The sequence below is a fragment of the Diuraphis noxia genome, unplaced genomic scaffold (assembly GCF_037042655.1).
Source record: "Diuraphis noxia isolate RWA-SAM2 unplaced genomic scaffold, SU_Dnox_SAM2 contig0004, whole genome shotgun sequence".
In the NCBI taxonomy this organism is placed as follows: Eukaryota; Metazoa; Arthropoda; class Insecta; order Hemiptera; family Aphididae; genus Diuraphis; species Diuraphis noxia.
Genome location: NW_028301714.1, coordinates 26,573,239 through 26,598,144, shown reverse-complemented (window position 1 = coordinate 26,598,144; position 24,906 = coordinate 26,573,239). Strand labels below are relative to the sequence as shown.

Genomic DNA, 24,906 nt, shown 5'->3' with positions numbered 1-24,906 from the left:
CACCTAAAAGATTTGTTCGAGAATGTAAAAACACCATGCTCAATGATTTTTAAGTCAGATCGTTGAGATATAACATATGGGAAACTCAATTATACTGGAGTAGAAAGCAAACGAAATGCTGCATCAGCGGCGGTTTTAATCAATTATCAGCGATCTATATTACAGTGAACATCGCCAGGTGAATCGTCTATTTTTTCGTCTGTCTCTTACACATGAGTTCTACCTCTTATACAGTGACGTAATAAAGGTCGCTGGCATCATATCGTATTAAAATATGATTTATATATGCATGCGCCAAATCCAGAAACATTATACACGCATATTATACAGTTGGTCATTTTTTCTACCTTTTCGGAATGGCGAATAATTACCATACACGCGTGGTGCATACAACGACCATATATGTGTTCGGGACGACCGCGACTTCAGAGAAAGTTATATATACGAGTATACGCCTTACGTTATTATATGGTATTTTAAAGGAAAAAAAAATGAAAGTCGATATATTAATATGGCCGGATATCATGATGGTCAATTGTGAGGATTCGTACAGTGGGTAAGTATAGGCACATATAATATTGTATCCGCACGCATTGGCATCGGTGACCTTTAAAACAATAGAATGTCAAAATATCCGAGACGAACACAGCAAATATGTGAAGAAAGATACACAAAAAAAACTATCGAGGTTTACGAAAAAAACCCGTTTTGATGATTTTCAGAATGAGCACATTTTTTTAAATTTTATATAGATACAAGCGGCAATTTCTAGTGAATATCAGTGATTGTAAAAATGCTAAAAATGATATCAACTTAAAACAGTATGTGATTTATTACAGAGTTAATATTAATGTACAATTTACAATATAAATGTTAACAATAGGTAGTTATGTTAAATTTTTTTCTGAACAATTGTGCATATTATAAGCTATAAGGACTTTAATTATCCATTTTTAATTTAAGCCTCATACTATATTGATGATATATAGGTACATATAATTACATAATAATATGTAATAATTTTTCGCGATATAATATATAGTATCATTAATTATTATCTTATTAATAATTAAATCCCAAGTATTTGATAAATTACAATCGGAACGTTATAAACGCCTGAAAAAAAATTTAAAAAACGGTGAACCGTTTGAAAAGTGCGTAAATGTACCTATACATTATTGAGGTGTTATCTAGGTTTGTATTATAAAATATTAAAATGACTACAGCAGTTATTATGAAGCTTTTTTTTTTATCTTTACAACGGCTCGACTTATAATGTATTTAATATAATATGATACAGATTTTTATTCGATAACTATACGACAGCAGAAAACTGTAATATAATCTAACACATTGTATAGGACCAATTTTTTGGATTCCGGGCAAGTCAAGGTTAATATTATAATATGTGCAATGAGAAATTATAATAAATGACCTACTCTCCACTTCATCACTATTATCCAAAGCAAACGTAGATACAACGTATAACAGTCGACCATACCTAGTATATGGTATATAATATAGTGTATACCAATAGGTTACCAACGCCCTTCCGCTGTTGCCTCATCGTCACTAACTACAATGGTGCTGCAGCAAAATCGATAATGTCCCGACACGTTTCGTTGCCGTTAAAAAAACTGAACCCAAATCATAAACAATTACACAGGGAACGCGGAAAAAAACAAAAAATAAATCTGAAACGAAAATGCATGATGGGTACAAGCTAGATGAGATTATCTCAAATATATTATATCATGTAATATTATAACCGTCTTCAAGTAAGTATACACGTGCGCAATGGACAACGGATCGAATCGTTTTCGGTCAACGGCGTTGCATATAATATATACTAAATGGACAATGTCGACCGTGATAAGACAGCAATTGTAGCTACTTACAAATATATAATGAAAATAAATCTTATTGTACCAATGGTCTGCCGTCTAACAACGAGTGAAAGCTTCGGATTGTCACGGTTTTGAGATGGATAAAAAACGGCCTACCGATTAAGCATTTATATATAGTGCAACTATATAATATACCTACTATTGGGTTGTTGCCCCGTTCGGATGTAAAGTCACGGTTATCAAAATCTCGCCGGCGAGTAATTCGGAAGGCACACCGCGAGCGTTTTGAAAATTCAATAGAACATAATATAATTCTCAACACTCTACCCAGTTTACCTATCAAAAAACATTGCATAATACGTTTTAACAATATTTTCGACAGTCCACACATACGAAGCGTGGCCTTGGCGCAGCTGCAACCGTGTATAGAGGCTTTAGTGGCTATACATGTATATTTTGTTTGTTCGAGAGTGTGCGTGTGCATTTGCATTATATATTTTACAATAGGAAAAAAATAATAATAAAACCAACGTGATGGTGATATTTTGTGGAACCTATTGCAATATAACTGATTATAATTATTTTTTCAGTTTTACATTTCCTGTACGAATTTATTTAAAGGCTACATTTACATACACACATATACACGACGGACAGGTTCAATTAAATGTTCCACAGCCTGTTTGTTATTATTATAACAACCTCATACAGTTTATTATGCAACTGATGCAGGTCTGTATTCATGACGAGTACTTATAAAACTGTTTTAGTTTTAAAATTAAATGAGACTCTTTTGTTATTTTTTTTTTACCATTTCGGTGAGATAAAGATAATTTATAAATCGTGGAAATTCGAACGTTCGTGTTAGTGTAACACTAACAACGCCGATCCAAAGTCAACCGTCGCAGCGGTGCCTGGTACCGTTTGGCTTTATTACGTCATTGCAGCGTTGCTAGTTAAACTTATTCCCTTGTGTTTACGTCTCTCTGAATACACAATACTTTGAAAACCTGTCAGTTCAAGCTTAATAATGATAATTTAATATAAATATTATAATGTTTAATACTCCCGCTTAACCCACTTACTCATGAGTCCATGTAAAATTATTTTTAGTAAAATTTGTATGGACAGATATACGAATTATATAATGTACCGTAATATATAATTAAATTGCTCAGTATCAGTGATGTATAATTATTATATTAAATAACAATTCCACTGATAAATAAATATAAACATCAATGCACCAACGAAAAAATAATATTTAAAAAAAAAACCACTTATTATTTATGAGCAACGTATATAATATGCATAAGTGTAAATACGACAGTTATATATTGCACATTGCTGCAATCATTTATATAAATAATGTGGTAATGTGTATTGGTTGTATACCTAGCCATACGTTAAAAGTTAAAACCACTAAGTACTACATGTTACATAAATAACCATATTATTAGAAACTGTTTAGTATACCTAACTTATAAAATAGAAAAATTATCTTTAAAACTTAATTGCTACAAATATTTAAGAAAAAAAATGTTCACACCACATCTTAATTTATGTATGGTAGGTATCGTCCGTTATTTGAAGCTTTTCTCAGTTACCTACGTCCTACATGTTCTCTATCACGGTTATACTGTATTATAATAATGAATTACTACAATGTCAAGGTTCATATATCATACTATTAAAATATTGTCCAGTATATATTCAATAGAAAACAGCATTTAAGACTATCGCCTATATAGTTAAACGAACTGCATGTGCAGTTACACACGTATTACGTCATATGTCGAAATATTTTATGAAATCGCTGTGGCTGCACAATATATATATAAACATAAACAATATGCATACGTATAGGTATTAGTTTACTATGAAGGAATACTTACGATAGATACGTACATCCCAGTTGTCGTCAAACGTATACGGACTTAAAGTATATCGGCTGCAACTGCGAACACGGGACACTATATACCAGATACCTATAAATGCTATAATAGAAGTACGACTAGCACTTACATACAAAATTTTAATATGCTGTAGCCTGCATGTATTATAATGACACCGTAATGTTATTTCGCCAAACCACGGCGTATGTAATGTAATATGTATAACAAAATCCCGCCATCGTGAAAAAAACGGATTCGCGGAGCGGCCGTACTGAATGGGTTCCCGTCTATACCCGATGAGCCTTCGAAAAAGGCGCAATTCACCTGGAGAGTATTTTATATTTCAAAAAAAACTACTTGTAAGCGTTTTCGTGGTGCCTCAACATAACCGGTTCTACCGAACTGGTTGTTAGCGAGTATAATAATAACTAATACAATATAATGTATTTACGAAAAAATTATGTCGAAAATCACACATGCAAACACCTACGTAAATAGCCGCTTATGTACAGTTGTTCTTATTGCCAGTACATCACAGGCCTGCGGCAGTACGAATAAAGAATATTTTTATGCACAAAAGACTATACAAAACACGGCGACGCGCTCAAAAAAGAAGACATGAAAACATCAAGTGTTGTAGTGGCAACTGGCAAATGAGAAATCGTATACCACATACAACTTTTACCCGAATGTAAAATGTATGCACAATGAAAGTTACTATATGCCATCCGAAAAAATACTAAAAAATGCGAGTAAACGGAATGGAAAAACAGTGTGTTGCAGTTTAAGATTTTTTTACTCTACACGCGGGTATAGCCACAGCTATATATTTTAATAGCATAGTTGTGGGTAAAACCGCAACCACTAGGTGGTGATGCCAATGAGAGCGTGTTATTGAGAAAAACATTTTCGTCTCCCTCCATGGGTCACACGTAGTCTGTTGTACACTTTGTCGACTTTCTTAGGCGGAGGTCTTTGCATGGCAGTAAGATAGAAATGCTAAAAAAACCACCGTAAATGGGGGGTCGGAGATCTACATCAGTCATCAATATAACACTAAAAAACTATAATTATAAATACAAATATATATTCTATATATATTCTGTATTGCATTAATGTATTAATATTTTGCTGTATTAAGTATGTCAACACGGTGTCATGGAATGAACACATTGTATTATATTATATATATTATAACAATGCATTAAGTTCGCAGCGCCCCGAAGTATAAAAATATCTATTCGTTCTCATACGCGTTCTAATTGCTGCTGCAGCAATAAACTGATCGAGGGCCTATAAAACAAACCAATAGATGCACGGTATTTAAAATACAATTGCAGTTCGCGATGCAAAACCGGGCTACTCTCGTAAAGCAATTATATTCCGTCGAGCAATATTTGTTTTGATATTGTACATAATTTATAGGAGTTTATCTCAGAAAGAAGGTTAACACATTGATGGACATTCTGAATTGTTGTGGTTTTTTTTTTTGTAACTTTTGAAACGCAATTACATACTACTGCTATAGCAGTAGTAATTTGACTACTGTTATAGCAGTACTGTCCACCTACATAGTAACTATCAAGTACGTATATCACTTCTGCTATAGCAGTACCATCAAATAAATTATTTAATATTTATATTTATAAAACAAAAATGTACAGTTTAAACCAAGATCAAATTCAGATTCGTTTTTTTTTTTCAATGAAATAATTAAAGGTAAAATTCATCATATTTCATGAATAAACAACATATTATGCAATAGAAAAAGAAAACTTCAAAAATATTTTATATTTACATCAAAGTTAATATATCGTAATATATGATTTATTCGATAATAAGTAGTATGGTCAAAAAACTGAACAATGTCTTATTGCAAGATACCAAAAATTGCATTCAACATTATTTTACATTTCTACTGTTATCTCGTTAAATAATATACAGGTACCCGTAAACACAAAAAAAATACATCATTTTACAGTTATTATATTTTACTGCAGACCACTCGCTTCGCTCGATCAAACGTCACACGGTCAATTTCATATAGTTCAATTGCAACGTAACCGATTTTTTTTTTATGATCATTGATTCCAAAAAAGTCTACTACATTAATAAAATAATAACAAACTTAATTTTAATTGCTTGTTTTGTTAGTTTATCACGTTATTAAAATGAAAACACAAAGTGTTAAGCTAAAGATAATATTAAGTGTCTAACACAGGCTGTAAAAAATTAATTTGACTATAAAGTAAAATATAGTTTTATCCGCGGCAACATAGTTCATTGAGTGTGGGCTGATTTATTAGGGGTTATTTTTGTATATTTGATTGTGGGTTTTTAAGTAGGTAGATTGTAACACGTATTTGTTTATGTATGACAAGGATATGTTACCAAAAATCCCGCGGGTGATCACCCATCCGGGAGCTAGCAACTTCAGCCGGTACGGCGGTACGTACATGCTCCGAGTATACGTTTCCGTAGATTGAGCGTACGATCGCACCTCAACAGGCTACATTCACATATATTATAATATATTTTTATTAATATATATTTATATTTAAATATCTTGAAGACTACAGCATAGGGTGCAGTATTTTCACTACTTAAAAATATAGATAATTATTGAATTATACGCCTAGCATAATATTATATTATATAGTGGGTATGAAAAAAGTTTTTTGGTTTGGGATATTATATTACAGCGATAAGTGATGATAGGTATTGGGGTAAAATATAACACAAAAAAGCATTGTATAAGATCTAGATCTAATGATCTGATGACTTGTAAGTTGTTTACCAAATAAGAAGGAACACGAGAGTTCAGAGGTTATTTTTAATAACTTAAATGAGAAATTTATAATTTTAAGTCTTAAAATTCCTTTTAAGCATCTTGTACCAACCATAAATCATAATCGTTAAGTAGAAACGATATTATATTAAGGTTTTAAATGTCTATGAAAATATCTCGTATAAAACAACGTGATAAACTAAGCGTTTGACGTGACTTAATAAAAAACTAGGGTTATTAAAAGTTTTTATGATTATAATAAAGTTAAATTCATAATTATTTACTACATCAAATTTTAAATGTATACAACCTTTTTATAGATAAATATACACATACAATGTCATCACAATAATTGTATGGTTCCTTCTGCAGTTTATTCGTACACTTGTCAATCAATATGGTAATTACTACGGGGCTAGTAATTGTATGCCATATAAAAAATGTATTAAAATCTCACTATCTTGAAAACATTTTATTTTAAATGTACGTATAAAATACACAATAAATCATAGAAATGTTAAAAATTAAAAACCAAAAATGTCAAAATAAAATTTGGACATTGCCGAACAAATACCGTCAATAAGATGTGAACCAGATTTGTAACAAAACAAACATCCACTAGAAAAATATGTCAACTGGGAAGATTAAAATCCAACCTCAAAAAATTATTATAATTTAGTAGGTACTTGGTTAATTGTTTTGAAAATAGTATTATTATTTATTTTTTTAAACTTTTCCACTGGTGTGGCATCTATTTATAAATTACTTCACATGTTTCTACAGACAAGCGTCCCGCGTGCGTCTTCTTCACTGCTATTGTTTTAAAACGTGTCACAATCCCACTTGCCACCTTTCGTGTATATATAAATATATATAAATGTATTTTATTCTCTGTAAACCTTCATGGTTTTACTTTTTTACTTTTTACTTTAATTTTTTAGAAAATATATATTCTCTCGCTCACAATCTAATACGTCTATACCATCTATTCGTTTATAACAAAAAAACCACCTCTGCCAATATTATGCTATATGGGTATATGTAATATATTATAAACAGTTGCTTCGAAAAATATATTCTTCATAAAAGAACAAGGTTATTAGCTTGCCCGCGCAGATGATACAAGTCCCACCGTAATCTCCACATTAGCCAACACATATTATTATACACTATTTACTACCTAACAGGACGATAATCCGCTAAATAAATCAGTTGTAGTTACACACGTGTATATTATTCTATTTGCAAAGGTAGTTTTCACTAAAACAATATGTGTGATTATAATCTTACTCAAATGAACAACGTGTAGGAATAACATATTGGTAAATAAGTTTGTTGAAATTCTCATATCAATAATCAGTAGACCTTTATAAGTGTTTTCTCAATATTGCCGAGTTACCAAAAACTGCTTAAACTGCATTAAATACTGATCTAATTTTATGATGTTAATTGAATGTTTTTTAATCTTTTGTTAAACTCAAAATAATAAAGTAATAACAATAAATCATTTCAAAGCGCATTGTGGTTTTAAAATGTTTTATTTGTTCATGATACTCGAAATGATATAGGGTGTATTGTTAATAGCAATTCCATAAATATTAAAAATTATAGAATATGATTTAGAAAATTAAAAACAATAATTTATGTAAATATGTATGTATCTGTAACAATTGTTTTTGAAAATAAAAAATTACAGTTAGTTTAATGGAAAACGCGTCTATATAATATTATGTTTCATATTATTTTAAGTTTAAAACAAATTTATTCATTGTATTATTTAAATTATCAAAATTTTAGAATATATACCTATAGATCTATAGTTAAAGAATTTATTTCCCTGCAACATCAATTCTATTATTTAACAATTAAATTATATATAAATAATATACCTATATCCAATATTAAATTTTTAATAAAATGTAAAGATATACATTATATTCGTTGTTCTTACTAGTTGTGCCTACTTAATCTTGTTTGTTTGTATATTAATAATTTAAAGTGATTTTAAAATAGGTTTTTTGGGATATGTGTATCTATATAGTGGCTACCAATTATTATAATAGTACTTTTACTACTATTATACTAACGTCTGACACATTATGATGTTAATATGTAATATAACAACTCAAAATGCCTTTATTTTTGAAATTTTAAGATTTTATTACTTTAATAACTATTAATAATGGTACCTACATCTATATATCATAAATTACTATTAGAAATTAGAATATACTTTAAAAGGATATAATAATTTAACTGCTAATAACAACAAACCAGTACAAATTAGGAAGTAAGTAGATACATTTAAAAAAACAAAAATGATAGCTTATACTCTTGTACAATATATAATTTTATATACAGTGTATAATACCATGCATAATAATATGTATAATCTTACATAATTAATTATAATAAATTATATACCAAGTATAAAAAAAACCACATAAATCAAATTACCAATGATAAATCTATTAATATTTTATTATATACAAAACAGCATTGAACAGCGGATTCGAATGAAAATTTAACTAGAATAACAATCGTATATTTGTATAGTATCTACACTATCAGAATTCATGTTATATGCTTACATATAATTACATAAATTATATTTTATACATGAATAAGACACAGTAAAATACTAAACACGGAGGCTATCGTCACAAAGTATATACATATATAATATATATAATATACATGATATAGCTGTGCTCTACATATTCGTCACGCGGACGTTATACTTAGCATAAAATGGACAGGAAGCTAGGTAGGGGAAAATATATGATGCAACTCCCTTGGACAAAATGCATCTGATCATGTATACGTACATAATAATAATAATATTATCACCCAGAGACCATAATATTATTTTTATTCTGGTGGCAATATAACGACCATATTATAGCCACGATCGGGGCCCCACACGTATAACTGATATGCATTATGTATAGAGTGACGGCGGCTTGTGTATTGTATGATGTCTATTGTCGGTGTATACAATATAGGCGGGCGAAAAAAAATTTTCTAACGCTGAAAAAACTGTATATTATGATTGAATTGCGTATATGCATGTTATATGAAAACCATTGGAAAAATATGATCACGGTGTTTTGGGTGAATATAAGGACTGACCGTGGTAAAAGATCATTTGTCACGGTTGCCCAGATCCAACTGACATCGAACAGTATAGGATGATGGTACATATAATATACAGCAGGCATATAAATACATGTATGCGAGAGCTCATACACATACCTTGTATACATCCACATTATATATCAGCTAGGACGTTAACCTCGATACATGTTTCGACACATGGTATAACTGATGACCAGAGGTTTACATAATGGTGTATTATTGTTATATATGTATAAATAAATACATAAGGTTTTAATTGAAATACATGCAATAATGTACAGGGAAAAAATAATTTTTTTTTTCATATTATAATATTATATTGCAGTCAACTTTTGCGACATGCCTATGCTATGAGCGATTTTACTCTTTTTGTACACCGATAATAATATAATATTATAATTTACAACCCACAGTTGCAGATACTAAGAGAAGTAAAATAAATTTAATGGTAAAAAAATATTGATGTAGAATTTACGTAAAAAATATCTGCAAATTTACCAATAAAAAGGTAAAAATGGTAACATATAGGTAATCCAAGACTAAATAAGAAAATATGATATAACCATATTTTATTATAGCATATACGATATAAAATAAATTGTTATTTCTAATGTTTTATACTTGACAAATGTATTTCTTTCTAATAATAATAATAAAGAACTAAAAATGTACCTACCTATTGTTCTGTATCAATACTTCAACAATAAAAATATTTAATTATTCATAAATAATAAATTTAAATTAAATTATAAAATGATTAACACTTTTTCTTTATTTTTATATATTCAAAAATCAAAACATGTATATTTATTTACTTTTAACTATTAATTATATTAAACGAGATATTGAGTTAAACCTACACAGTGTCGATAAAATAATAAGATAAGTATAATAACTATATTGTATATTTGTATTGGTGTTTATCATCAGTTGATAAAAAAACCTTTTAAAAAATATACATCTTTACAGTTCAGAATATGCAATTTGTTATAGCGTTTGATTAGAAGAACTGCACAACATTTTTTGGAGCAAAAAATAATTGGTAAAACTTATCTTGTTAATTTAATGCACTCACATGTCTACAAAATAATAATAAATTACTTATTATATCATATAGGTTATTGTACTATTATGGTCCAAGCACGTGGCCACTACCCTAGAGATATTTTGAATAAAATATATGCGGTGGATAACACAAGCGAAGATACAACAATAGACGATGAACACACGAATTTAATATAGATTTTTTTATAACCGACAACGCTTTAAAATATAAATAAATTGCACGAATAATAATAATATAATGACCAACAAGTGGGTGAGACAGTTATAGGACTTCAGACGGGTATTAGGTATACTATAGATAATAATATAATAATTAATAATATATTTATCATAAAGTTTCTGTTCATGTCACAATTTGTAATATTTTGAATAGCTGTACGTAAAAGCTGTGCGTATTGTTTACTCAAATATCATTGTACCCAATAATCATATTCAGCGATATTCAATGAGTATGACGTAGGTAATATCATAAATGTTAACTTAGAAATATTCAAGTTACTTATAAAATTATACACTTAATAAAAATAATATGATTCGTATACTACCTATTTAGTGTTTTAAATGTATACAAATAATAAACAATAAATATATTACAATAGCATGATATTAAATATTGTTTATCTTTATTGAATGGAATTCTGGACTTTTTTAAACAAACTTGAACATAGACGTAAGCAATGCAGGTATTATCGATAATACAATGTATACTGGTAGGGATTTATTGATGACATATTTTTTTTTATATTGTAGTAGAAAGCATGTAATTCGCTAGGATGAATGCTTTGGTCGCATTGTTCTGATACCTAACTAACGGAACCGTGTCGTTAAACTGCTTTTGTTATAAGTTTTTTTTTCTTTTACAATTCCTAATCGCGATTGTTATCATTTCGTATACTTAAAAACATTATGTGATATGATGATAATTATTAATAATTAAATACTCAACGGCAAATAATTTTAGAGAAAATTAGTGAATAATTTAAATATTCTCCGACTTACATGATACTAGCCACATTGTATGATGCCTACAACTTTAGATTTTAGCTTTGATAAATAACTATATATTATAAGTATAAAAAAAAATTAAATCTCATTGATAACGAATGGTTACATCGTAACGAAGTAGATATAATTAATAATCTTAACTACCTAAACAAATAAGATTGTTTTTAGAGTAGATTTGTTGCATATCGAAACATGAAATTAACGCATAACGGTATATTATATATTTTGGTATGATTTTTTGTACATCTGCTAAATGTGACATTTTTCGAAAAAAATAAAGCAATCACATCTCTTGTGAACTAAAATTACAACAATATTTTTTACTACTCAACGAGTACAACACACTTATATAATACAAGAGATTGTAATTAATGAAATTTACCAAATGCCAGCTGGTCTTTCAATGTCTAAAAATGTTCTCACCACAGCTGCACATCTTTAAGCTCAATTGTACCAAAAACAAGTAGACCATTTAATATTTTTAGGTATAGAAAGTATTAGACGTGTTTATAAGCTTATAAAAAATATACATAGTGTAAGAATAAAAATTAATGAAAATATATACACAGATGAGGTTATTGCCATCATTGTATGACATCGGATTCGTCGTGCATGTTGAAATTTTGTTTAACGATAGAACACATGATGTCATTGACCACGTGTATTTGAAGAACACCGTATCAAACACCGTGGAAACTATTTGATATTGTGCGGGCAAATAACTACAAATGTAATGAAAAAATAGCATAATATATTACAAACAAAGCGTGCTAGACTAACAAAATGTTATTTTTTTCAATTTGCCCCTTGCTGAGAAGACGCACTTTTGTGATAGCCTAGAGCACACATGTCTTAAGCTTTGTTTACGCCCCTCAATTGGTGATTTAAACATTGAGCATACTTAATTATTGTCACTTACCAGAGACGCAATTAAATTTTTTAATGAAGCAAGGTCGTTTACCAGACTGACATTACATACAACATTAAATATAGTTAATATCATAAATAAATTTCAAATTTGGAAATATTTTTTTTTATATTTATACCTACTAAAAACTGTATAATTTAACACAGAAGAATAAAACAATTTAAATCTGAATATTTTATACACTTAAATACAGTGAAACCTCTCTATAACGGAATCACATGGGACCAAACATTTTTCCGTTATAAAGAGTTTTCCGTCATAGAGAGGTAAAAATTGCATACATTATTTGCACGGGGACTATTGAAATTTTCCGTTATAAGGAGGATTCCGTTTAATATAGGGTCCGTCTCTTACAAAAATTAAAGGTAACATTATTATGGAGGGCAACTCGTAGGCTTTTTATTATATTTTTATTTTAAAGTGAGTTATGAGTGTTTTAAGATATACAAACAATTTACAATTTTAAAATACACATAACTCATTTTAAAATTAAAATATAATAAAAAGCCTACGAGATGCCCTCGATAATAATTACCTTTAATTTTTGTAAGTGGCCAATTTACTCCAAATTTTAAACTAACGGAGCTAAACGTGATCTGCTGAGTATGAAATTTGCCATGTTAAGCATTTGTAAGACGAAGACAACATAATATGTGGGTGTAGCGTCCTCTTAAACTAAAATTAATTTTGTACCAATTAGCGTATAGATATTTATTTTAAAGAAAAATCTATTTATAAAGTCAAATTTTCTACCTATACTTAATGCGAATTGATAGTCAATACTTGAGATTTCTAACCATTTCAATTGATTTTTACGAACCTTATTTTTAACCATAAAACGATTTTTGGATGAAGAATAACTTCACTATCAAAGCGGAAATAAACACTAAATTAAGAAGATTAATATGGAGAAACAAGTAGGAAGGTCGCACACTGCACTATTTTGCAGTGTTGTAACCAATATTCACTGTTCCGTGATATATATTCTAACTGCTAAAATATTTAATTAATCAATAGGTAGATGATCTGATGACACTGTAGAAAAAATGTCTGACTGCATACCGACTATGTTATACTATTGATACATATTATTTTTGTAGTAACAATATAATATACCTATATAGTATAGGTGAATTATAATTATAATTTATAATAGGATAACATTAATTATGTGATATTGTAGAAATAATGAAACCCAACACCGCCTGAAAATGTATATCTTATGCTTAATATAGTTTTCAGATTAAAAAATTCCCAATAGTCTTTCTTTAGTGAATAAACTTATTTATTATCTCCATTTTCAACTAATCAAAAATTATTATTTGATTCACCCTGTAGGCTATGAGTCTATAAAATATGTGTACACATTATATTAAACAAACGGCTTTAAATTATGAATGTACATTTATAACTTATATCATATTTTATACGGTATAATCTACCATTGTAGGAATGAATAACCGTTAAGACGACCATATAGTAAAATTAGTACTACAATAGTATTAGCAGACAATTAGATTGCTTGTAGCCAAACACAAGAGAGCACGACTAATTTGATAACTATCTCGTTGGTCAAAATTTTTTTAAAGTGACATGAACACTGATTTATACTTAAGGTTTAAAATAATTTTAACTAAAAATACATATTATAGGTAATATACAAAAATCAACATGATTCATGTATCTGTCCATATTATTTTATTTATTCACAAAATTGTACATATTTCAGTATTTGTATATTACATAGGTATATGGTATATAAATTGTGTATTTTCCTTATGTACAAAATTATAATCAGTAGGAAAGTTGCGTATGAACAAAAATATTCAGAAAAGTAGATAGCCAAATTGCGACCCAATGTTCTTTTTACCTAGTTTTTCCCTAACAATAAATAACTAATAACAAACTATATATGACATAACAGATACCACTGGTTTAAGGAATTCGAAATAAAATAAATATTCCTATAAATGAATAATAAGCACTATTATTCATATGATTAATCCAATTTTTTTTAAATTAAAAGTATACATACTTTAAATTGATCGTGAACAATTATATAATTTAAATTTAAATGGGCTTTCAAAAACATTATGATTTTCCATCGATTTTTGTTTTATTTTCTATGTGTAGAAAAACGATGAATACTATTAATTAATTTAAACAATTAAAATACAACTTAATAAATATGTGAAAACAGACATGCATAAATATGTATAACAGTATTTAGTTATTAGTATGAAGAGTTGTTACCAAATGAATGAAGTTAGATACTTAAAGTTACTGAGCAATTCTATATAATCCGGAGTCCGGACTATGTATAATTTTTCCTACATTGCCTGCCATAATCGGGCAGTACCATTGCCCGAAAGTCTACTTAGCCCGTAACACATAATATATATATATATATATATATTACTGTTATACAATAGAATTAAACGTGAAAATTAAACTATGGTAGTACGACACCAAAATGCCAATGTCCATTTTCCAATAGAACTATTGACATTTACTTTTTATAAAATAATTTGCATAGATATTCAGTAAACAAAATCTAGATGAATCTAAATGAAGTTCCTTCTTACTTGTCATATATTAGAATAAATACATTACAACTGATGCTATAAAGTACATAATATAATATAATTTATAAATTTAATATAACTATTAAATTAAATTAATAAATTCTACACATTAAGATTAATATTTATACATTGTGTCTTGTAAATTGTATTACAACATTTACAACAGGTATAAACAATACATATATAAATAAAGGACTGCGACCCATCGAGTAATGAATTCCAGATGTTACAGAAATAACCCATAAGATTTTCTATATAAATTTATTGCTCTTGAGGGTTAATTCTGTACAGTTACTCTCTGTGGAAGAAGTATTTTTATATTGATATGAAACATTTCTGCTTTTCATCGGCTTTCGTCTAACGTCTAACATTTCAAAGAAGGATATTAACAATCAGGTAAACACTAAAGACTATAATGTGTGTGCATTCGGTCGACTGGAAATCATAAAACTTTCAAGACTTCCGTTTTAATAGTCCAGCATATTATGCTCTTGAAGGGAAACAGACTAAAACGTCTAAAACTAATGAGTATATACTCGCATTGTTAGATGTTACATCAAAATGGAATATTGTGTATGCATATTTTATGTGTACAAAAATAATTTAAGAATCACAAGGTACCAACTCGTTTAGAAAAAGGTACAAGTATATCGGTACATGATATTTTACACTACATACCCGACATTCCATAATTACTTTAAACGAAATATGTATAACCACACATAATCATAAAATTTAAAATTTAATAATGATAAGGATATACCATTATTATTTTAAACCAAAAAATATTATTTTCCATTCATTCAGAAAATCTATATTTTCCTAGTTTTTTGTTTTGTGGCACTCAGGGGGTGAGGACTACATATAACTCATTACAACACTTGCGTCATTAAATCATAAATTGCATACCTACCTATTGGATATTTAATATCGCTATTATATTGGATACAGTATAATAAATGTATACCGTGTGTCCCAAAAAACAGGGGCCACTTTACCACTCATTACCATGAAAATATTTTTCAATTCTGTTTGCGGGACATTAAACTAGACTAATGGATCATAAATTTCTATGACTTACAATTTTTTTAACTCATGTATCTTGCGCATGCGCAATAAAACTTACATTTTTTTAATGGCAACCTGTAATTTGAATATCATATTCGGGTTTATCGATTTTTTTCAAGCCATTTTGATGTATCAACTTGTGTCCTAAACCCAAAATTGACTAAACTAGAGCTATGGAGAATTTAAAAAATTAAAAAATTAAATTTATAATAAGTTCCACATTTTAATAGGTATAGGTAGGTAAATAACAAAAATAGAAATACCAATGCTCATTATTATTTTAATAGATACTTAATTATAGGTAATTCTGATGGAAACAATAATACACTTCTTCTTTTTTGGTCTCGGCCAATTAAGACCATATGCAATTTCATAATGTGTAATAATAAAATAAGATAATAATTCATAAATAGTAAATAGTTAATTAATTTAGTAATAATAATTTTGATTGTTTGTTGCTTGGTGTTTTAAAAAAAAAAATAAGTACGTACTACAGTTAGAAAAAAAAATTTAATTTAATTAATTTAATTTTTTAATTTTTTAAATTCTCCATAGCTCTAGTTTAGTCAATTTTGGGTTTAGGACACAAGTTGATACATCAAAATGGCTTGAAAAAAATCGATAAACCCGAATATGATATTCAAATTACAGGTTGCCATTAAAAAAATGTAAGTTTTATTGCGCATGCGCAAGATACATGAGTTAAAAAAATTGTAAGTCATAGAAATTTATGATCCATTAGTCTAGTTTAATGTCCCGCAAACAGAATTGAAAAATATTTTCATGGTAATGAGTGGTAAAGTGGCCCCTGTTTTTTGGGACACACGGTATAATATGTCAACGAGAATCAACGTTGGAAAAAAATCTATAGCAGAGTATTACAGTCATGTTGGACAAGACGGTAGTACTAGTTAAACAGCCCGTATGGACGTATGGTGGTAATAATCTCACGATTCATCTCGCGATTCATTTAAATACAACAATTATTGTAATCATGATTTGATGAGTCACACGCAAGTATGACCGGAAAATGATAACTCGCATTATTACAAGCATGGTCTTCATAGAATCGTAGCAAAGAAGGGTACACAATACTAAAGTCCGTTTTGAAAAAAGTCGAACACAAGGTTGAAAGTCATTTTTTCACAATTGAACAAAAAATCAAAAAGTATGAGCACACTTTTACTGTCAGACAAAAATTATGAAAATGCGAAATATTCTATTAAACCAGTGGCGGATCCAGGGGGTGGCGCAGTGGGCACCCGGGGAGTCAGAGAAGATTTTATTCGTTTTGTTTATCTTTATAAGGGCAATTATAGTGCAGATGTTCTTGATACAGATAATGAGAATGATACCTAAATTAGTTTTACAACAATCAGAACCAACTATAACAGGAGAAATACTTGGGTCATAGTTATAAAAAAATTGAAAATTGTGGGACTAGATTTATTATCATTTGTGGAAATCGGTTATGATGGCTGTAGTGTTAATATGTCTACTGTATGTGAAGCAGCTATTATTACTATACAAAAATCTGCCAAAAATGCTATGATATGTCCATGTTTAAACATTAAATCATTCATTGAATTATAATTTATGTAGATCAAAATTTGATGAAGTAGATTTTTGATCATCAGTTGTACTTCTGTCGTCATCATTTTTTGATATTTTGAAAACAAACTTATCCATAAATGTATTTTTTCTTTTTGGTGGATTCATCTTAATATTAATACGTTAAGGTTATAAAGTAACAAACTTGTTTTTGACTACTGGGCACTTAGTTAACAATAACACTATGGATCATACAAATTTGAAATTATAATTCACATTTTACAAGCCAAATAAAATATAAATTGAATTGATTAGTGATTACTGTCACAAGATAGTACTATCTTAAATAGTGATTATTGTCAATCAGACATTAAAATTTTAGATGATTTAGACTACAACGGTCGCGGTAACACGTTATCACACAGAACAATTTTATCACTAATCACTTATGATTAATCAATTATCGATCTATTTTATTAAAATAATAAAAATAATAAAATGCTACAAAACTTTTAAAATATTTATAAAAATATACTGTAATATTATAAAAATTAAAAACATCGGTAAAAAAAGCGGGGGGGGGGGGCATGGTCCCTTCCACCCCCCCTGTGGGCGCCCTTGGATAAAATAAGGTTCAAAGTGTAAGAAATGCTATTGGAACCATACAAGAAATAATAAAGTTTTTCAATATTTCAGCTAAAAGAAATTTTATTTAAAAAAAAAACATTTGGTGTAAGTTTATCTAAAATTTCTATACATGGCATTATATATCTACTTCATCAAAAGCCAATTCATTGTGTAAAACTATACAAGATAGTGAATTTATTATGTGTATTTTCTGTTTAAATGACATAATTCTTCATGTATCTATATCTTTAATTGCATACCTATGTATATTATTATTACTATTATTATTTTTTTTTCTCTCGCTTTGTAAACCATATTACCTGTTTTATCTATGTATAAAAGGGCTTAGCCCGTGTATTCTAATAAAATAAAGTAAAATAAAATAATTTGTATGACACGACCTTTAAGTATATTCCCTAAACTAAAAATGTAGACCTTTTTTCAGCAACTACTAAAATAAAAGAACTTAGAGAAGTACTAAGTACAGAACCAAATGATGTAAATCAGTAGGTTAATATTATATATAATAATGTTGTTGAAATGATGTCAAAATTAGGCACCGAACTAAAACTTCAAAGGACTACTGAAAGGCAGACTTATAGAAATAATACTAGAGTCAACTCAGAAGACAGTCAAGGTTACTGGAGAATATCAATTTATATGCTAAACTAGATGAAGTGCTAAATGATTAATAATAGGTTTTCTAATGATAATGTGCAATGCTTTAATCTCAATTTGTTGATGCCATCAAATCTCACGAAATATCTCAAAAATACTGAACAATTTAATCAATCAATTAAAGACATATCAGGTCAATATAGTGTGTTATTTGGTGAGTCTACATCATCTATTGAACAAAAACTTAGAGAATAATTATGTCTATTGGTAAATAAATATAAATCAGATACTGACCTCACAAAAATAACATCAGCTATAACATTTTTAGACTAACTTGATTGTGACTATATTCAGTTAGAGTGGTTCGATGTATGAATTATAGGCACAAAACGCATGAGGAAATCGAAATAAACCGTTGTATATAAGTTATTGTCTTACAACATTACAAACCTATAGCTGATGCATGGCTAGATGGATCGACTAGACCGTTTTTGAAACAATGTGTTTTTATTGGTTTTGAGAAGTAATACCTAATAACAATTGAATTTGTGTAAGGCATCAAAAATGAAACGTACGAGAAAAAAATTAAACAAAACGTGACCATATTATAATACAGTTGTGATACCGTTAAAATTATGTTTATTTTCTGCGATATGAACAGACCACAACTAGGTATAAGAGTTCAATATCCAAAACCTACTTATCGTATTGCAATTTGCAAGTATCAAATTTATACCACGATATTGCCGAGGATATTACATACAAATAATAATAATATTACAATATAGTACATACATTTCGTATAAATTATAAGTAGTAGATGTACCTAATTTGATTTTGATATAAATGTATTATATCGAGTATTATATTTAGTTTAATTTTAATACTCGTAATTTTTATCAGACAAATGTAATTTTAAAAGGGTACCTGAACAGCTATCGAATTCGGGTATGTACCTACTATCCAAATATAGTATGTAGATTATGTTTATAGGTATAACCTACTTAAAAGTTTTTACTACGATATAAGATATAACCAATTTGACTATAGTATTTTAAAAATGCTCAACGAGTGATTACAATCAGTTTGAACTTAGAAGGGCGAAACTATTTAAGTGCATACCTGCTACATTCATCAATGATGACAATTATTTATAATAGAGTTTTTGAAGTATGAGACAACACAATATTTTTTTATAATAAACACAAGTATGTCGTTGATAAAAAATGTTTTTTCGTAATTATTAATTTATATAATAATACTCCAAGGTCAAAACATGATAAACGATAATGTATAAAAATATAGTAAGTAATTTGTCGTAGTAGAGATTTTTCAGCGTTTTTTGATATAAAAACATATTTAGTAACTTTAATTTAATTTATTTGATTTACAAATCTACTCAAATTTATTAGATACACCTAATACAATAGGCATAAGTAATAGGCATTTTCAAAACAATGGTTCATAAACTCATAACTTATATAGTTACAAATATTTTCTTTCACTTTTATAAAAATAAAAACACAAACCCATTGAAAAATAACTTAATTTGATCAAATACATGACGACATTGCTAAGGTTATAACTTATATGCAAAATGTTAATAAGTTTATCAAAATTACTAAAATTAAAAAAAACATACTTAATATTAAGTATTTAATTTTCTTCAATATAACCTCGAATATAACTAACTAATTTTTTTGCTTATTCCTTTGTATAAGAATTCTATACCTACAATATTTACGTACTTAAGTACTTGTTTCGGTACTTGTATTAATTTAACTATTTATATTTAACATTAATATATTATTTTAAAATATCGTTTCACCGTTTTAAGCCTGTAAATATAAAATATAAGCAGTACATTTATTTTTACTTTCAATTTTTTTAATGATGATTGTGTATGTAGGGAGGAACAAGGGAACTGTTATTTTTTTATTGAGACGAAAAAATGAAGATAGGTATATCCGAGGGTATATCTGAATCATATATTCAATAGTTATCTAATTAATTTGATATTGCTTCTTAAATATCAAACACTTTGAGTCTTTGAACTCATTTTTGCACACCAGTGATACAAATAAGATTTCAGTTGGTATATAACAGTATGACTGGTATAAGTATATAAATTATTAATTATTATTATGAAGTTTTTCACGTTTGCTATAGTAACAACTAACAATAGGGTTTTCCGATCTTTTTGAACGCACTAATCACAAATTCCCAATGAAAATATATAGTACTTATTATTTCTTTAAAAACCTCAAACATAATATAATACGCAAATTAGTTTTCAAATATATATAGTATAATATAATCATACTATAATCATAACAAGTATCGTAATACCTACCACCCAAAGAATAAACCTAAACAATAGTCTGCATAGCACATATTAGGGTTATATTTCACGCATTGCTCATATAAATGTCTGTATGTCATTACTTATATAAAAAAATACCATTTTTATACATAAACTTACAACGATAATATAACGGAATAAATAATACATTATTGGGTATATTAAATCGTAATGTTTTCCTCGCTGCCAAAGCCATCGAAACTGGCGATTAAATGCAATAAGCCAATCACTAATCACGCAATAAGACGTGCTGTTAATTAAATAGTGCAATTAATTCATAAACAACGACAGCCGAAATCTTGACCGATATTATAAATTAATACCATTAAATAAAAATCAAACGTTTTGCCGAAAGTAATACACGCTACCGTATTGTGTACCCAAATACTAAAATACCTAATACTGAGTGTTATCAATTATTATCACCTATTTATACCGATCCTTGACCAAGTTATCTACAGTAGATCCAAATTTTTTTACCATTCTTATTAAAAATTATAAGTAATCATTCGTTTGATAAAACATTACGCCCAATGTCAAACAACAGTGGAGATATCTGATATGGTTAGTATGAAATTCACAATAAATAAGAATACTATAATACAAATAATAAGAATAATTAGATACACATACACGTATTATACAGCTTTCACAAAACGGCAGTGAAAAGAGAAGAAAATTTTTTGACAATTTGAGAAAATGAGAAACCGTCAAACAATAATCGACCTCAAACACGCGACTTTTACAGTTGAAGACCCGACTTATCGAGTCTAAAACAAAACAGTTGATAAAGCGTTTACAACCGACTGGAGTAGTAGAGAGTTGACTTGCCTAACTACTGCTAAGATTATGAATGATTAGTACTAACTATAGTAAGGTATTCGGTATCAGTTTCTTTATCATCGTCTGTGTTTTACTCGACAATCCTCCATGTCTCTCGGAAAAACCAGCGGGAAAGACAAATCATTCCAAAATAAAAAAAATTAACAATTCGATGATGAACTAACAAAGGCAAAACGCAGCCCGGGCGAATGAAAATAATATGATAGTGAATTAAATTTTACCTTATTCGCACCAGTCGCGTAGTTGGTGCTGTCCAATGCGTTTGCAGTGTCATTTGCGAAAACCGTCGGATACACTTTATTTACGATTGCCACCGTTGCAACTTCCACTTTATATGCACAACTTCAAAAGCCAGTAGGCAGCGAGTTTTCATATTTATTATCGGGAAAAATATCGAAATTCGGACACCCGAATAAAATATAATAATAATACACTAAATATATAGTTACGGCCTATGTGTCGTACGATTAGGATTTTTGAACGCTTAATACGTATCGTTTCACCTCGTCACAATAATGGGTATAACAATAATAAGAATAACAACAATAATAAAACATAACGATAATAACAAAACTAAATTGAGCAACTACCGACGACGGCGGATTTCGACACTATATCACGGACACTGCACCAGCGAATTTATATTAATTTACTATTTTCACCAATCGGTACGCACACAACTACACGAGAGCACTTGACAACAGACGGTGGTTGTCGTTTTCGGACGATTACGATGTAATAATTAAACTGAAGGCGATCGCAGATATACCGGACCACACGCACTGTGGTTTACGTCGGCTTTATCTTTTAATTTTAATTTTCACGATACCTGCGACTAGACGGTCGAACTTTACACTACCATATCGTTCTGATAACAATATCGTTTGTGATTAATGCACACCACAGACGGACCGCGCACACGCACGCAACGTTCACGGGCACTACACTGATGATGGAGCGGCTGTGGCAGTGACTGTCAGACGAGTGGTGGGGGGCATGCAGTTCCAGTGTCAACATGACCTGGCCGAACAAAATGTCTCGGACCACCTGACGGACTCACACAGTTGGCAGCTCTACAATCTCGCGGCGGTAGATAATAATATGATTAGTCGGTAAAAATAAAAAATACCAACTAATGTTTACTATTATTTCAGAAAATTAGAACTTGAATAAGTAACCACGGACTAAGATTTTATCACAACACTGCTGAACTGTCTAAATTCTTTCAACCAATATACCCGTTTATGTAACTTCACGATTTTTTTAAGTACTGACCTACAAGGCTACAAAAAATTATTTCGATATAAAATATGTAGTTCGAAATAATAAAAAAATTAATATTTATTTACACAGTAAAGCACAATTGATACCTTTGTAGCAAATACAATTGAACTTAGAATATTTTATTATAAATTAATATACATGAATCAATACTAGTTATAAATTATGATACATTGTATTACTCTCTACAAATTCTATGAGTCTATGACCGTGAATACGTATTTATGATAACAAGATATGAAGAAATTTGATTTAATATTATAATTTCATGTAAAAAAAAATATGTAATTTAATATAAATTGTAAAATTCGCCAATAATTACTATGTAAGTCAGATCACCTTATGGGGGAAGAGGTCACCCCCTTTGCTCCCCCCACAGGGAAGCCCTAGAATGCAGTATAGTATTGTAATATAAAATTACTATAAGCAAAATGTAATATTACTTTTAATATTATTCATTTTAAATTTTGAGCATATATTATAGCGATGAATGTATATTATGTATTGATTTTACAATGTGTATATTTTTATGAATATTTTTATAACAAGAAAATAACATTAATCTTTTACTTTAATTTAAAGAAAGCGGAAGCAATAAGTTGGATCTAATTAATACTAATACTATTTACTATTTAAAAGGTTAAATATGTTAAACAATATAGGTACGGAAAAACTGGAATAATTGTGCTATACGAGTAGTTTTATCATAATATATAGGTACGTATCTGAAAATTTATAAAATATTCAACTTTCGTAAACGGGGCTTGAAATTGTAATACAAAAATCTTCATAAGTACCTATACTTAGTTCTATTCAGTGGCGCCGAACACTATGTTAAGGTCGGGCCGCATAAAAGCAAAGTGTACATTGTTAGAGAACCCAATGAAAATACCGTTCTACGATTGGCTCTAATCCCAATGAGATAACATTGATTTATTCTGCGGAGATATCAACTATCTGTTATCAGTTATCAAATTCTGTTTTGAATTTTTAATATTTTAAAGACGTTTTAACTTTTAACTTTTAATACTTTAAACTTTTGAAATTTGACAAAATGATATTTCCTAAAAAATATACAAATGAAATTGTTGGAGAAATTGGGAATACTGTTAACATCAGATCAAACTTAACATGTATGGAAGATATTAATAATTGGGTTTCTGAATTTGGGGAGTTGAATTTTAGTCATTGGAACAATCGCTCCAGTATACCGAATGGCCTTAATATATGTATATTTTTTAAAGGTGGAAGACTAGAATTTTTAATTCATATTTTATGTTTCTTTTTTTAAGGTACTCGCATGAT

General features: G+C 28.8%; 1 protein-coding gene across 4 annotated transcripts in view; it reads right to left on the bottom strand.

Annotated features, from left to right (window-relative positions):
* jvl (javelin-like) overlaps positions 1-23,271 on the bottom strand; it is a 53,822-nt gene extending 30,551 nt beyond the window's left edge. For 3 of the 4 annotated variants that reach the window (XR_016191398.1, XM_089225686.1, XM_089225685.1), the window contains exon 1: positions 22,542-23,271. The gene's annotated coding sequence lies outside the window, so the exon portion shown is untranslated. Of the gene's footprint in view, positions 1-3,742; positions 3,763-22,541 lie in introns of those variants that run through there. The other variant, XM_089225687.1, reaches the window with a different exon arrangement.
* Positions 23,272-24,906: the final 1,635 nt, after the last annotated feature.